This window comes from Haliotis cracherodii, unplaced genomic scaffold (assembly GCF_022045235.1).
Source record: "Haliotis cracherodii isolate W230 unplaced genomic scaffold, xgHalCrac1.p SCAF_4, whole genome shotgun sequence".
NCBI classification, from domain to species: Eukaryota; Metazoa; Mollusca; class Gastropoda; order Lepetellida; family Haliotidae; genus Haliotis; species Haliotis cracherodii.
The window spans coordinates 63,984,154-64,002,963 of record NW_027266297.1 but is presented as its reverse complement, the minus strand read 5'-3'; the positions used below and the strand labels follow the sequence as shown (position 1 = coordinate 64,002,963).

Genomic DNA, 18,810 nt, shown 5'->3' with positions numbered 1-18,810 from the left:
GTCTGTAAACAATCAGAACAGAACAGAACTTTTTACGCTCAGGCCGGGATCCTCGGCATATGAGGTACATAATTGCAAACAGTAAACATATAAGATGGCGGGATGGTTTACATGGAAGATTATACAGTTTTCATAATGACATTACAGAATGTGCAGAGTTTCTTAATAACATTTATTTTTTTGCAATTAAAAAGTTCTATAAATTTAAATATATTTGTTTTTTTAGCATATGAAATTGGAACATATATTTTCCCTTGGGGTTTAAAAAAGGACTAACAAAAATAAAATGGAATCCCCAAAAGGACAAACAAAAATAAAATGGAATCCATCACCAACATCGCTCATGTCGCAGAGTTTACACGTTCGTTCATTGACGGGGATGTTGTGCCACCTACCTAGTTCAATAGGTAAATGGTGGCGTGCGGTTCTGAACAGAAGGAATTTTACAGCCAATGAGAAAGGGATAACTAATAAATACTTTTCAAGGACGAGTTCAGTTTTAAATATGCGATATGTGATACCTTTAGAAGAATGTGTAATCTCTGCATTCCATGTTTGAGTTGCTATAGCAGATAAGCTTAACGAAATGATAGATTTAAGGTGATTAGGAGGAACTGCTTGTTGGCTTAACCAACAGAAACTGAAGCCCGTTTCATTGAAAATACCTTCAAGGCATTTTAGAATTCTTGATAACTTTTCTTCTTTGCCAGATGAGACATTAGACCCAAAACATACCATTGACATTTGATAGAATTAATTAAAGGTACACTTCCAAGTTCTCCATACAACATGTATAAAGGTGTATTTTTCTTAATGGAAAGAAATTTACGTAAAAAATTATGGTGAACAGATTCAATTTGTTTACAATTTTCAAACCCCCAGATTTCACAACCATATATTAGAACTGGTTTTACCATAGCATCGAAGAGATATAATTGACATTTTATGGATAGATTAAATGTTTTACTTTTACGTAATACGAGGTACATGGCCTTAGATTCACAATTTGCTTTTATAGAAGTTTTGAAAGAGTTTATATTTGTAAAGTGAATTCCAAGATATATATAATCAGTGACATATTCGATTGCTGAGTCATTTATGAATATATCGAGTCTGGACGGGACAATCCAGTGACTGGCAGCATGAGCATCGATCCACGCAATTGGGATCGATGGCATGCATCAACCAAATCAGCGAGCCTGACCACCAGATTCCATTAGTCGCCTCTAACGACAAGCATAGTCGCTTTTTACGGCAAGCATGGGTACTGAAAACCTATTCTACCCCGAATCTTCACGGGCCAGTTTGGGCAATGAGTGGTCCCATGGACGTTTTGAATCTTTTTTAATTGTTAAATTTATATTTTCTAAAGTACATGCTGATAAGCACGTTTGATGTTCTTCACACACGCAATGGTAAATCCCTGTTTAGTTCAATCCCAAAAGCGATTTACGTCAATTTCAAGCATATAGACAGTTTAATGTGCGACCCGCTGTACAACCCGATTCCACAGAAAGCCACCTCGAGGGACCCCTTCCACCAGAACAAAGGATTTCTTGTTGCGAGAGGTTGATCGCAATGCCATAGTCTTATTCACCACGTAGATTGTTTATAGGACATTGCAGTGACTTCGGTTTGTTTACCAGCTCAGGAGGATGACGATTTATGTCGTTATTGTCGTGAGTTGCGTCACAGGCCAACTGGAGGATGGGGATGAGGATAAATAACGTTGACACCTGGTGTCGCAACAATGTCTCCAGGGAGGATGACATCACGGATGGGCAGGTACAGTGCATGGGGTTGAGTATGGAGGTAATTTGGGCACCTGAGGTGAGGTGGAATTGGGTTTAACGTCGCGTCCAAGATTATTGCACTTATATAGCGACGTGCATGTACGTGTATGTGTTTGTGTGGCTGCTGGTGCTAGTCCGGACTGATGCCGATTTATAGTGCTAGCCCACTGAGATACCATGCCGCAGTTTAACATGAATACCCAACTCAGACACAGTATACTGACTCCGAGCCGACCAGTCCTTGTTTTAGCCCCTTAATGTCGAGCGCCAGACAGGGTAACAACAAGTACCATATTTTAACGTCTTTTGGTATGACGCGACCGGGGATCGAACCCCGGACCTTCCGCTCTCCGGGCGGACGCTCTACCACTAGACCACAGAGGCGGTACTTTGGGCACCTGCAAAGATGCAGTGGAATGAGGTCACATTCCAATAATTCACAAATGTTCATGTTTTTATTGTTCATCAAAATATTGTTTTAAATATCATCATATCTGTATATATCACTCAAGTATTATTCATTTATTGCAGTGAAAATAAATGAAATAGTTTGATAAATTGTTCATAATATATTAACACACTGCAAAGGATAACACAGAACAATCTGTATATGACAAGGCAATTAGTGTATATGATAACATGGTACATGCTGTATAGGATAACAGGGTACATGCTGTATAGGATAACAGGGTACATATCGTATAGGATAACAGGGTACATGCTGTATAGGATAACAGGGTACATGCTGTATAGGATAACAGGGTACATGCTGTATGGGGTAACAGGGTACATGCTGTATAGGATAACAGGGTACATGCTGTATAGGATAACAGGGTACATGCTGTATGGGATAACAGGGTACATGCTGTATAGGATAACAGGGTACATGCTGTATGGGGTAACAGGGTACATGCTGTATAGGATAACAGGGTACATGTCGTATAGGATAACAGAGTACATGCTGTATAGGGTAACAGAGTACATGCTGTATGGGATAACAGGGTACATGCTGTATAGGATAACAGGGTACATATCATATAGGATAACACGGTTAACATGACACACGTGCTCTATTGTATGAAGAGGTTATCTCGCGAGTTTCTTGGGGGATAATGCACATTATGTATTCCTAATACAGGATATTTTCCATACCAAAACACACAAGCGTGATAACCTCATATCATGCCATTCTTAAATTCTTTCGTGGAAAAACCTGTTCTCATCTCTCACAAACATTATCTAAACATTGCAAGTTTTCCTGGAATGTGCGCATTAATATATATTACGTCAGAGGGTCAGTACTTTGTCACACGGACAGTTTCAACAGTCAGTATAGCTCCAACTGAAACCTGTTTCTCAAACAGCGGCGTAACTACATATAGACAAAACAACAATTGCCAAGACAAATTGTTTCTACTTGCCTTCCGCGGCAATCCATCGGTCTGTCCGCTAGAGTAAGTGCCCTTTATCAAAGGGAAGCTACTCTAACCCTAGTCTATGAGACGTGACGTTTGTTTACAGTCTGCTTGTCCCGTTATAACGTTTCAAATGCAGAGTCAGCTGTACATACAACAACAAAATAAAAAAAGAATACAATTCGGTCATATTTAGACCAAATACAACTAATTTAACTTGGGGAAAAGGCCCCAAACCGAAGAGGCCAACAAGCAGAGATATGGAAACTGATCCCGCCAGACTTGTGTTCTCGGCCTCACTGAATTGTATCACAATTTATGTCTCCAAATTTTGCCCCAAACTTGTAACATGCATCAGCTACGTCCCGGCTAGACGCTGATTTTCAGTATATGTGACTAATATTTCGATAATGATAATAATTATCCCAGTAGTTTCTCCAGATTCCCGATGGTCAATTCTCGATCGCCTATTGACAAGGGCGACGCCATGCTTGGTTGTAAACACTGAAAGTAGTATCTACCTGACTTTTCATACTTGCATCTTTATCCGTACATGACCCCAACGGATACCGCTTTTATCTTTCGGCTTTATCCTGCCGAGAGACCTACCCATTATATGGTAAAACAAGGTAAATACTGTACATGATAAAGTACACCCGGCACACGCATGTCGATAAAACGAGTGAATGTGTTTCAGGAATAGGCGAGTAATTTCACCGCTGGGGACACCAGAAATGGTCTTCACACAATGTAGCCATTAACCACAGGGTTCCATCGTGCCCGTATTAACCGAAATCCTCAAGGTTCATGGCAGATATAGCCATATGTGGTACATTAAGATGTTATTGATGCAAACATTTAATTCAACCATTGAAGCCACAACAGACCACACAGATGTACCCTTGTATATGTTTGTCTGGAATGAAAGATGGGGCCGCACAGCAGTTATGCTCTGCATCAGCCGGCGATCGAGCGCCACCTTGTGGCACAGCAGCTTGTATTACTTGCCAGAGCCAAGGACCGCAGAGAATATTTTAGTCTCTAAATGTCTATAAATATGCATAATGTGTCATTTGGACACATCTTGCGTGAAGTCTCGTATACACGAGAGTCCTGTTCAACGAGATTTTGTGACTGCGCAGTAGGCGTACATATCATCAAGAGACCGCTGAGTAATTCTCACCGATCGACGTATTCGTCCGCGCTCCCCGTGTGGAGGTGTATCTGTACGTGGGACTATCTACAATACAAGTTGAACTATTTCTCCAGAGCGATGTTAAACCGTCAGCGGAACCTGCAACAGAATTTTAATTCCACAGACTTCAAATTAATTTGGATTAATCTATGAGGACACACAATAGGAAAATGAGGATAGTGTGTTTTGCGATTTTGAAATGCAATATATTTATGTGAAATGCATAATATATATTTCGAGAAGATGGGCCCATACGAAATGTGTTTCACTGAATTGAAAAAAAAAGACAGAAAATGTGTTATAAAATATAATCTGAAAGTCTGACACTATGAACCAGTTTGGTCCCCACGTAAACTGTACACTAATCTATATTCCTCCTGTACACTAGTCTGCGTTCCTCCTGTTCACTAGTCTATATTCCTCCTGTACACTAGTCTGCGTTTCTCCTGTAACTAGTCTATATTCCTCCTGTACACTAGCCTATATTCCTCCTGTACACTAGTCTATATTCCTCCTGTACACTAGTCTACGTTCCTCCTGTTCACTAATCTATATTCCTCCTGTACACTAGTCTGCGTTCCTCCTGTACACTAATCTATATTCCTCCTGTACACTAGTCTGCGTTCCTCCTGTACACTAGTCTGCGTTTCTCCTGTAACTAGTCTATATTCCTCCTGTACACTAGTCTGCGTTCCTCCTGTACACTAGTCTGCGTTCCTCCTGTACACTAGTCTATATTCCTCCTGTACACTAGTCTGCGTTCCTCCTGTACACTAGTCTATATTCCTCCTGTACACTAGTCTGCGTTCCTCCTGTACACTAGTCTGCGTTTCTCCTGTACACTAGTCTATATTCCTCCTGTACACTAGTCTGCGTTCCTCCTGTACACTAGTCTATATTCCTCCTGTACACTAGTGTGTGTTCCTCCTGTCCACTAGTCTATATTCCTCCTGTTTACTAGTCTATATTCCTCCTGTACACTAGTCTGCGTTCCTCCTGTCCACTAGTCTATATTCCTCCTGTTCACTAGTCTACATTCCTCCTGTCCACTAATCTATATTCCTCCTGTACACTAGTCTGCGTTCCTCCTGTCCACTAGTCTATATTCCTCCTGTTCACTAGTCTACATTCCTCCTGTCCACTAATCTATATTCCTCCTGTCCACTAGTCTATATTCTTCCGGTACACTAGTCTATATTCCTCCTGTACACTAGTCTGTGTTCCTCCTGTACACTAGTCTACGTTCCTCCTGTTCACTAGTCTACATTCCTCCTGTCCACTAATCTATATTCCTCCTGTCCACTAGTCTATATTCTTCCGGTACACTAGTCTATATTCCTCCTGTACACTAGTCTGCGTTCCTCCTGTACACTAGTCTACGTTCCTCCTGTTCACTAGTCTATATTCCTCCTGTTCACTAGTCTACGTTCCTCCTGTTCACTAGTCTATATTCCTCCTGTACACTAGTCTGCGTTTCTCCTGTAACTAGTCTATATTCCTCCTGTACACTAGCCTATATTCCTCCTGTACACTAGTCTATATTCCTCCTGTACACTAGTCTACGTTCCTCCTGTTCACTAATCTATATTCCTCCTGTACACTAGTCTGCGTTCCTCCTGTACACTAATCTATATTCCTCCTGTACACTAGTCTGCGTTCCTCCTGTACACTAGTCTGCGTTTCTCCTGTAACTAGTCTATATTCCTCCTGTACACTAGTCTGCGTTCCTCCTGTACACTAGTCTGCGTTCCTCCTGTAACTAGTCTATATTCCTCCTGTACACTAGTCTGCGTTCCTCCTGTACACTAGTCTATATTCCTCCTGTACACTAGTCTGCGTTCCTCCTGTACACTAGTCTATATTCCTCCTGTACACTAGTCTGCGTTCCTCCTGTACACTAGTCTGCGTTTCTCCTGTACACTAGTCTATATTCCTCCTGTACCCTAGTCTATATTCCTCCTGTACACTAGTCTATATTCCTCCTGTACACTAGTCTATATTCCTCCTGTACACTAGTCTACGTTCCTCCTGTACACTAATCTATATTCCTCCTGTACACTAATCTATATTCCTCCTGTGCTCTAGTCTACGTTCCTCCTGTACACTAGTCTGCGTTCCTCCTGTTCACTAGTCTATATTCCTTCATTTCCACTAGTCTATATTCCTCCTGTACACTAGTCTATATTCTTCCGGTACACTAGTCTATGTTCTTACGGTACACTAGTCTATATTCCTCCTGTACACTAGTCTATATTCTTCCGGTACACTAGTCTGCGTTCCTCCTGTCCACTAGTCTATATTCCTCCTGTTCACTAGTCTATATTCCTCCTGTATACTAGTCTGCGTTCCTCCTGTCCACTAGTCTATATTCCTCCTGTTCACTAGTCTACATTCCTCCTGTCCACTAATCTATATTCCTCCTGTCCACTAATCTATATTCCTCCTGTACACTAGTCTGCCTTCCTCCTGTCCACTAGTCTATATTCCTCCTGTACACTAGTCTGCGTTCCTCCTGTCCACTAGTCTATATTCCTCCTGTCCACTAATCTATATTCCTTCATTTCCACTAGTCTATATTCCTCCTGTACACTAGTCTATATTCTTCCGGTACACTAGTCTATATTCTTCCGGTACACTAGTCTATATTCCTCCTGTACACTAGTCTATATTCTTCCGGTACACTAGTCTGCGTTCCTCCTGTTCACTAGTCTATATTCCTTCTGTTCACTAGTCTATATTCCTCCTGTACACTAATCTATATTCCTCCTGTACACTAGTCTGCGTTCCTCCTGTACACTAGTCTATATTCCTCCTGTACACTAGTCTGCGTTCCTCCTGTACACTAGTCTATATTCCTCCTGTACACTAGTCTGCGTTCTTCCTGTACACTAGTATGCGTTCCTCCTGTACACTAGTCTATATTCCTCCTGTACACTAGTCTGCGTTCCTCCTGTAACTAGTCTATATTCCTCCTGTACACTAGCCTATATTCCTCCTGTACACTAGTCTATATTCCTCCTGTACACTAGTCTGCGTTCCTCCTGTACACTAGTCTATATTCCTCCTGTACACTAGTCTGCGTTCCTCCTGTACACTAGTCTATATTCCTCCTGTACACTAGTCTGCGTTCCTCCTGTACACTAGTCTGCGTTTCTCCTGTACACTAGTCTATATTCCTCCTGTACCCTAGTCTATATTCCTCCTGTACACTAGTCTATATTCCTCCTGTACACTAGCCTATATTCCTCCTGTACACTAGTCTACGTTCCTCCTGTACACTAATCTATATTCCTCCTGTACACTAATCTATATTCCTCCTGTGCTCTAGTCTACGTTCCTCCTGTACACTAGTCTGCGTTCCTCCTGTTCACTAGTCTATATTCCTTCATTTCCACTAGTCTATATTCCTCCTGTACACTAGTCTATATTCTTCCGGTACACTAGTCTATATTCTTACGGTACACTAGTCTATATTCCTCCTGTACACTAGTCTATATTCTTCCGGTACACTAGTCTGCGTTCCTCCTGTCCACTAGTCTATATTCCTCCTGTTCACTAGTCTATATTCCTCCTGTATACTAGTCTGCGTTCCTCCTGTCCACTAGTCTATATTCCTCCTGTTCACTAGTCTACATTCCTCCTGTCCACTAATCTATATTCCTCCTGTCCACTAATCTATATTCCTCCTGTACACTAGTCTGCCTTCCTCCTGTCCACTAGTCTATATTCCTCCTGTACACTAGTCTGCGTTCCTCCTGTCCACTAGTCTATATTCCTCCTGTCCACTAATCTATATTCCTTCATTTCCACTAGTCTATATTCCTCCTGTACACTAGTCTATATTCTTCCGGTACACTAGTCTATATTCTTCCGGTACACTAGTCTATATTCCTCCTGTACACTAGTCTATATTCTTCCGGTACACTAGTCTGCGTTCCTCCTGTTCACTAGTCTATATTCCTTCTGTTCACTAGTCTATATTCCTCCTGTACACTAATCTATATTCCTCCTGTACACTAGTCTGCGTTCCTCCTGTACACTAGTCTATATTCCTCCTGTACACTAGTCTGCGTTCCTCCTGTACACTAGTCTATATTCCTCCTGTACACTAGTCTGCGTTCTTCCTGTACACTAGTATGCGTTCCTCCTGTACACTAGTCTATATTCCTCCTGTACACTAGTCTGCGTTCCTCCTGTACACTAGTCTATATTCCTCCTGTACACTAGTCTACGTTCCTCCTGTTCACTAGTCTATATTCCTCCTGTACACTAGTCTGCGTTTCTCCTGTAACTAGTCTATATTCCTCCTGTACACTAGTCTATATTCCTCCTGTACACTAGTCTATATTCCTCCTGTACACTAGTCTATATTCCTCCTGTCCACTAATCTATATTCCTCCTGTCCACTAATCTATATTCCTCCTGTACACTAGTCTGCCTTCCTCCTGTTTACTAGTCTATATTCCTCCTGTACACTAGTCTGCGTTCCTCCTGTCCACTAGTCTATATTCCTCCTGTCCACTAATCTATATTCCTTCATTTCCACTAGTCTATATTCCTCCTGTACACTAGTCTATATTCTTCCGGTACACTAGTCTGCGTTCCTCCTGTCTACTAGTCTGTATTCCTCCTGTACACTAGTGTGTGTTCCTCCTGTACACTAGTCTACTTTTGTCTGTGTGATATGTGCCGTTTGTGATGTATACCGTGTGATATGTATCCTGTGTGTAATGTATAGAGTGTGTGATATGCACCGTGTACCCTGTGTGATGTGTGCCCTGTATGACGTGTACCCTGTGTGATGTGTGCCCTGTATGACGTGTACCCTGTGTGATGTGTGCCCTGTATGACGTGTACCCTGTGTGATGTGTGCCCTGTATGACGTGTACCCTGTGTGATGTGTGCCCTGTATGACGTGTACCCTGTGTGATGTGTGCCCTGTATGACGTGTACCCTGTGTGATGTGTGCCCTGTGTGATGTGTACCCTGTGTGATGTGTGCCCTGTGTGATGTGTACCCTGTATGACGTGTACCCTGTGTGATGTGTGCCCTGTATGACGTGTACCCTGTGTGATGTGTACCCTGTGTGATGTGTGCCCTGTGTGACGTGTACCCTGTGTGACGTGTGCCCTGTGTGACGTGTACCCTGTGTGACGTGTGCCCTGTGTGACGTGTACCCTTTGTGATGTGTACCGCGTGTGATGTGTACCCTGTGTGATGTGTACCGCGTGTGATGTGTACCCTTTGTGATGTGTACCGCGTGTGATGTGTACCCTGTGTGGTGTGTGCCCTGTGTGACGTGTTCCCTGTGTGACGTGTGCCCTGTGTGGCGTGTGCCGTCTGTGCCATGCACGTGTTTGTCGTGTGTTCAGTGTGTGTAAAGATCACCGTCATATAGCACCGTTAAACAACAACCTAGGCAACATCCAAACACTGGTTCTCCAGCATCACATGTTGACCCATTATCACTTGATTCATGCATATTTCACTATCGTCCTTGCCGCTCACAGAAACTTCTCTTTTTGAATAGAAGCAGTGATATCAGGAACTGAATTAAGATAACATCTCGCACGGCGTTTCCAAAATGGAGTTTTTCTGAGCCTGGGGGTTTACACAAAATATTACTTCAGTCAGTGCAATTAACACGGGGGATACAAGATGCCGACATGTACGTCAAACGGAGAAGTGGGAGCTAGAGATCGGGGGCAATAGGGTTTTGTTCCTTTGTCATAAGTAGAAGCGCAGCACTGGCAGGCATAGAGCCCAGGCGTCACTCCCAATATCACATGAAAGAAGGAACGAGTTCACAATCAGTATAATAACATCTTAGGACGCATTGAAAAGGACGCGACATCTTACATTTTATAAACTACATCCTGAGGATGTGATGAGGTATAAGCACTCCAATTTCGCGGACAGACCCTTGTAACTCGGCCTTGTGACCCGAGCGCATTTGAACGTTCCTCTTAACTTCCGGACAACCAGCCAAGCTGTCTATGTAAACGTTACGTTACCGACAATTTCGACACTCTTTTCACATCATTGATAAAAAAACCTCCTGAGGATAGAATTGGAAAGGATGCTCCTGTAGACCCCCACATTATCAGAGCTGGTATCTTCTTCAAAGTTGCGCTGGGAAGATTGGTGTTTGCTGTCGATGAAATTGGTGATATTAAGGGATTTCATTTGAAAGAACGAATTAAATGACCTCGCATCAATGTGGGCCGCTCTTGATAAAGGAAATTGAAGAAGAAGAAATTATTAAGCTTATTGCAAGAAGCAAGATGGTTTGTGAGGATATTCGGTGGACACTGTCAGCGGAGCCGTATGTCTAATAGGTAACGTGACGTGTAAACAGTCCTTGGGGAAGGCGGCGTGGTATTGTCTCATCAACCCTTTTCTCCTTTACTTGAACAGGCCCGTTAGTTGTATTTTATCAGCTTGTATCACTTGTTTTAGAACATAACTATCTGGCTGCGAATAACGGAATATGGAGTTTAAATGAGTTTAGGTTTTAACAGTTGACTTAACGGCTTTCACGATAATTGAACTGAAAACACTTTATAAATTAAAACGCTGTTTTGTTACACAATTTGTAACTGTTTGTCCTGATACTGACATGACATGTACAATTTCCTGTAGTGGTTGGAATGGGCACATTGAATGGGGTTTGGTTGCTTGGTGATTCTTAAATATTTATTACCAGGACCGTTTCCTTTCGAAACGGACTTAATGTTCCGGAGAGGCGGAAATGGTTTTTGACAAAAAAATATATATGAAGTCTCTTTAAAAAAAGTTCAAATTGCAGATAGAATATATCCAGAGTCTCTTAAAAAAAGCAGGGGATGGTGAAATATAAGATTAATGTTAATACCAAGTAAATAGACAAAGATCAGTGTTAAGGACAAACGTCCTATGCAAGAACGTTCATGTCTGTAAAACATAAGGCCAAACATATGTTATAGTTTGCACGTCCTTCACGAAGTGGCGCGACACACGTTCGTAGGATGTAATTTCTGATTTTGACACTTTAAATGGAGGTTGATTAATCTCTGTGGACCATTATGTTTGTCAGTTACTGGTTCTGCTTATCATACAGTTTTGATTTACTTGATTTCATGCATTGCATGTGTAGGAACGGTGTCTTCCCAAAACGTAGACCTGCCAAAACGCAGACCCGTTAAAACAACACTCGTTATGGCTGGTTGCATCAGTAATTAGTACCCTGTACCCTTGATAAAGTAAAATGGTATCACCCATGTAACAAGAAAGAAAGCTGGGCAGATTTCACATTTTTTTATTCAAATGTTATTTCATTGTCATTTAGGATTATCAGTCATTTTCACTTGTTTATCATCAGTGGACCAACTGCATCCAGGTACTGAAGGGGTGTCTTTTCACGGCGATGAAGCTGTTCCTTGAGTCTAGGTTCTAGGTTTTTGTTTGTACGGGGCCATTGTGTCGCATGGTGATTCCACAGTCGACGTGCCGCGAACGTAGTCTCTGACTGTGGTGCACTTGCCACTGCAAGATCTGTTCACACACCTCCAGTGCACATTTTCATTCTTTATCCTGTTCTTAGCATACGCGTAGCCGTCTAGGAGAACTTGTGGGATACCTTTCTGGGACAAGACATACTCAACTTTCGTAAGTCCGGCCATAGCTTTATTGGACGAGGTTGAAGCTCATGTTCAAATATATTTATATGTTATACCATACACAAGAGAAGGAAGTATTAGTGATTGAGAACATTTGGTATATTCTTACACAAATCCCACAACTTGTTTAAAGGTAACGTTTGAATGAGATTTGTGATGTAAAGGAGGAGTTTTTTAAGACAATGTTGTTGTCCACTACTGCTCATTGTCTCAACATATTGATAATCCCTCATAGTCCATTCCCCAGTCCATTCATTAAGTAGGTGTGACCAGCATGGCCCAATTAATTAGTGAGCTAATTTTAACTGCTCTTTAGGAGGTCTGCATTTTTGAGGTCTACGTTATGGGAGGGAACCGTAGGAACTAGTGATGCGGAATCTGCAACGCGCGGAGTGTCTACCGGCTATTGGCGTGCTCGAAACTGGCAGCAGTCAGCGTACAGTGGGATTTGCAAACTATGAAACAGGTACCAACAAACCCAAACTGTTGACGATCGATCCCGTTCAGATCGTCCCAGGCAAACGACAAGCGTACATGATCAGTTGATCCTAAACAAGGCTCCACGAAATCGAGTTCGAACAGACGTCAATGGTGTACGCAACGTCGAAACTGGTGTACGTCGCTGGTCACGTGTCGTGTTTTCAGATGAGTCCCGATTCACTGTACACTTCCTTGACAAGTGTGGTCGTGTCTGGCGACGTGGACATGAACGTCATTGACAACTTGAACTGGACAGTACTATCGAGACAACATCCTGACAACTTTTTCTGCCCCATGTTCAAGGAGTGTGGGTCGAACTTTTGTCTTTCAGGACGACAACGCACGTGCTCACCGTGCACGAATCATCAGTGCTCACCTCCAGCAGCACAACATCCACAGAGTACCATAGCCAGCAATCAGCAATCAGCAGAGTTGCGTCCCTTGGGCACGCCAGGAATCTATGATTGTGGGTTCGAATCCCGGTTCGCCCCGATTATGTTTCTAGGTTTGTCAGCACCAGAGCCGTGCTCGGGGGTTTCACCGAAGTGGTAAACGTCTGAGACCTGCATCACTTTGGGCTTTCCTCCCACATTAAGCTGACACGCCGTGATATGCTTGGAATACTGTTAAAAGCGGCGTTAAACTGAACTCACTCACTAATGATAGAAGTTAGTAAAGAAATGTGTGTTTATCTGTTTCTTAGATTTTTTCATCAAAGGTTTATTGACTAACTTTAACAAACGTTGTTACAGGTAACATGATGTAACACAACAGTATACATGCCATTTCTGAGCATTTCTGTGTGTGTGTCTGCTTGTACTAGACCGTACTGATGCCGATTTATAGTGCTAACTCACTGAGATACCAAGCCGCAGTTAAACATGAATATCCCACTCAGACACAGTAAACTGACTCCGAGCCGACCAGTCCTTGTTTTAGCCCCTTAATGCCGAGCGCCAGACAGGGTAACAACAAGTACCATCTTTTAACGTATTTTGGTATGACACGGTCGGGGATCGAACCCCGGACCTCTCCGGGCGGACGCTGTACCACTAGACCACGGAGACGGTCCAGATCTTTAAAGATATGTATTTGTTAATTTCATATAGTTCTGTTTTCTGTCGTCGTGGCCTTGGTTGACTATTAACGTTCATAAAGCATGCGACGCTTGCTGGCGACATATATTTTCCGAAATCATTTGAAATCATTCACTTCATTGTAAATATAAAAATAATATTAAAAAAAAATAAAAAAATTAACACATGCTTGACTACTTGACAGCCAACTCGTCCTCTCGTCCAAAACAATAGACCGTTTAAATAACTGATTGATGTCACAGATATCTTCAAGACCGTGAAACAACTGATAGATATCACAGATGTGTTCAAGACCGTGAAACAACTGATTGATGTCACAGATGTGTTCAAGACCGTGAAACAACTGATTGATGTCACAGATGTGTTCAGGACCGTGAAACAACTGATTGATGTCACAGATGTGTTCAAGACCGTGAAACAACTGATAGATATCACAGATGTGTTCAAGACCGTGAAACAATTGATTGATGTCACAGATGTGTTCAAGACCGTGAAACAACTGATAGATATCGCAGATGTGTTCAAGACCGTGAAACAACTGATTGATGTCACAGATGTGTTCAAGACCGTGAAACAACTGATAAGATATCACAGATGTGTTCAAGACCGTGAAACAATTGATTGATGTCACAGATGTGTTCAAGACCGTGAAACAACTGATAAGATATCACAAATGTGTTAAACTCTATAACTACACAACACACGTACTACATATCAGGGACATGAGGCTTTAGTCGAGTAGGAAGAAAGGGTTCCCATGCACCCGAAAGATATATTTTTTAAATTCACTTTTTGCAATCCCCAAAGTGTCTATTAAATGAATTTGAATGTTCACAAGGCGAAATATAGTCCCATGGTGTCCATTGACGGCCATATTGGTGGCCATATTGGATTTCCGACAAAAAATAATAATCGGCATAATATTTGAGTGAGTGAGTAAGTATGGTTTTACGCCGCTATTAGCAATATTCCAGCAACATCACGGCGGGGGACACCAGAAATGGGCTTCACACATTGTACCCATGTCGGGAATCGAACCCGGGTCTTCGGCGTGACGAGCGAACGCTTTAACCACCAGGCTACCCGACCGCCCCCATAATATTTGAACTAGGCATGGCACATAAATACATGAGAACATTTTGGGGAGCAATTTGAATAGAAGAAAGCGAGTGAAGGGGTTATTTTCACGAAAAACTTGTAAAGGTCAGTATATTTTACCTATGAGATCTTGTCATGTTCTTTTCATATGTATACTTGGTTTCTATTTTTTAGTATATGTGTGGTTTATTTCTTCCACATCTACCTATTGCACTTTCCGTCTTCAACATGGCCTTCGAATTCCATTCCGACTTAAACTTTTTTCCTTTTCTTTCATTTCTCTTTGGAGAGAGACATGCTACTTGCTGTAAGAGTTAGGGAAAGTGGGTAAGCGCATGCTTTTTGAGCTTTTTGTGTAAACATCCCTATACAAGGTATTCTTTATTCTTCTAGCGCATTTATCGGCCCAGACTGGGCCCACTTGTTGACTCTGTGCTGGTCCATATTGTCAAGTCCCTTTGCCTGACCACAGTATCAGGAATCCATGCTAACTCTTCAGCTGTTGGTGTGTACATTCCTGTATTCATGAAGAAACGCATTGCTCTACGGTGTACTGTATTGACTGATGATCGGTTCCCTGTTGCTCATATGGCTGCACCTTAATCCAATAGGCCAGACCGTACAGGCACCTAGTCTGTTCACTGCTACACATGGTTATCCTCAAAATGGCTTACCTGTGCTTTGGCAATGCGCTGCTACATGAAATCCCCCAAATGACTTACTGGTGATTCATCTATTCACTGTTACATGAGATCCTCCAAATGACATACCGGTGCTTCATCTATGCTCTGCTACATGAGATCCTCCAAATGACTTACCGGTGCTTCATCTATTCACTGTTACATGAGATCCTCCAAATGACTTACCAGTGCTTCATCTATTCACTGTTACGTGAGGTCCTCCAAATGACATACCGGTGCTTCATCGATTCACTGTTACATGAGGTTATCCTCTGAATGACATACCAGTGCTGCATCTATTCACTGTTACATGAGGTTATCCTCTGAATGACATAACAGTGCTGCATCTATTCACTGTTACATGAGGTTATCCTCTGAATGACATAACAGTGCTGCATCTATTCACTGTTACATGAGGTTATCCTCTGAATGACATACCGGTGCCTAGTCTATTCACTGTTAAATGAGGTTATCCTCTGAATGACATACCAGTGCTGCATCTATTCACTGTTACATGAGGTTATCCTCTGAATGACATACTAGTGCTGTATCTATTCACTGTTACATGAGATCCTGCAAATGACTTACCAGTGCTTCATCTATTCACTGTTACGTGAGGTCCTCCAAATGACTTACCAGTGCTTCATCTATTCACTGTTACATGAGGTTATCCTCTGAATGACATATCAGTGCTTCATCTTTTCACTGTTACATGGGTATATCCTCTGAATAACATACCAGTGCTTCATCTATTCACTGTTTCATGAGGTTATCCTCTGAATGACATACCAGTGCTGCATCTATTCACTGTTACATGATATCCTCCAAATGACTTACCAGTGCTTCATCTATTCACTGTTACATGAGGTTATCCTCTGAATGACATACCAGTGCCTAGTCTATTCACTGCTCTACAAAAGTATCGTCTAAATGACACATCAGTGCTAAGTATATTCACATGGCTGGAATTTTGCTAAACGCGGATAAAACCATTTTCACTGTTCGACAACATCTTTTGCGACGACCGTGTTTGACTGTCTGGAAAACAAGATTAATTGCACATGTATTCAATGACCATATTCATAATTTCTACACTGAACACTACATATACACTGTAATCCATCACCAACGGATGGAAGTACTATTTCAATAGCCTGATTTACCTGCCATGATTAGATGACTGTAATGATGGAAGCACACCATACCTTCCCACCGCTTGAGTAGCACAAGCAGTAAAATCGTTTCTTTGTTACTGTGACTCTTTGCGATAGCTATTAATTTAAGTAAATTTGATACTGTTCCTTCCAGGCTTCATGGAAATTATATGAATTTGCTTTGTCTGTAGATTGATATTTGCAAGTCTTGGAGTAAATGATACTGACCTTTTCAAGTTTTACGTATTTTAATTTACCCAACTTGTAAAAATGATATTTTAATCATTAAAATAACCCCTACAATCGCTTTCTTGTGCTCAAATTACTCCCCCAAATGGTCTCATATGTTTATTTGCCATGTTTAGTTCAAAAGTTGCTGATAATATTTTTTGTCTTAAGTCCAATATGGCCGCCAATGGACAACATGGGACAATATTTCGCTTTTGGAACATCAAAATTCATTTACTAGTCACTATGGGGATTACAAAAATGTAAGTTTAGATATATCTTTCGGGTGTATTGGAACCCTGTCGTCCTACTAGACTAGCTTGGGTTTCTTATGAGCTCCTCAATATATCAGTTGTCTACACAGACAGAGAGACAGACAATAGTTTATTAACGACTAACTTCTGTACATACATAAAACAGCTTTGTACAACTTGACATAGATAGAATGTACGGAACCATTCAATAGCATTATGAGAGACAAAGTATCATAAAATGTATACATAAATGATAAAAAGATGATATAGTAAAACGTTATCCGTATAAAAGATGTTTTCTACGGTTAAGAATTAAAAAGCAGACTTTCGCAAGTATAAAACACATACTGGAGTCACTGAAAATTTAACAAAGTTTGTCGATATCAGGTATATCTAAAACATTATAAAATTTAGCAATACATTCATTAAAATGAGTTTCCCCGATATCGTCATATGATACGCAGGGAAACAAAACATATGTTTATTTGCCATGTCTAGTTCAAAAGTTATGCTGTAATATTTTTTGTCTTAAATCCAATATGGCCGCCAATGAACACCATGGGACAATATTTCGCTTTTGGAACATCAAAATTCATTTACTAGTCACTATGGGGACTACAAAAATGTAAGTTAAAATATACCTTACGGGTGTATTGGAACCCTATCGTCCTACTAGACTAGCTTGGGTTTCTTATGAGCTACACAATATATCAGTTGTCTACACTTGTAGGTAAAACGCCCGATTATAATTCCGGAAACCCACTTGTCTAGAAACTGTGCGCACTGTGGCCAGTCTCAGACATGAAGGTGTGTCTACAAGTATCATGAAACATAATTCAACTCATTTGATTAAATTCAACTAATTTATAGCTATAAAATAACTCGCCCTTTGGCGAAAACAGTTTTATTTTCTTAAAGCTCATATTTACGGTTTTGCAAAAACATAAAGGTGTGTCTTCAAGTATCGTGACATATAATTAATCTCCTTTTAACTTAATTCAGCTAATTTATAGTGCTATTAAAATGTCTAAAATGAAAAGGTTTAGCTGTGGGTGAGTGTCACGGAGTCGTGTTCCAGAAACCAGGGTGTAGTTAAACAAGAATAAAGTCAATAATGAAAACTTGGTAACAGTAAGAGGTTTATTACTATCAGCTAATTGTATAAATAGGCGACAATATGAAGGATCAAAAACCCAATTTACACGACAATGATCATTGATTAATTGAATCAGAGCCAATACACAAGCGGATCAGCTAAGCAACTGTATAGCAGTAATAAAATGAGACCAGTTAAACAACACTTTGACAAAATATTGACCTGAGATGCAGAGACATCCAAATAAAGTCGGCTGCGACCAATTAACACAGGAGAGTTAATTAACTCGGCTGGGTTAAATAGCGGGAAATAAACACAGAGGGCATATCCCTAAAATGAGTATCTTGGACAATAAAATAGACAGAGATCGCCTGAATACCCAACAAGTCTAATAGACTGAAGACACATTCACTTTGACTGGGCAAGGAAACAAAAATATAAGGTACTTGACCTGCGGAATATCTAGATTTAAAAATGGGTATTTGATCAAAAGAGTAACTTAGATAAATAGGAAATAGATACTTGACTTAAACTAGACAATAGCTTGAAGGTTTTGTTATCCACGGATCACTAGAAAAACGGAGTATGAAAAACCATAGCTGATAAGTTTAGCTCAATACATAAAACCAACCAACCAACATGCTTATGACAAGGGTTATTAA

At 41.1% G+C, this 18,810-nt stretch overlaps 1 pseudogene; it reads right to left on the bottom strand.

Moving 5' to 3' along the window:
* Positions 1-107: 107 nt before the first annotated feature.
* LOC139478998 (uncharacterized) lies at positions 108-989 on the bottom strand (annotated as a pseudogene).
* Positions 990-18,810: the final 17,821 nt, after the last annotated feature.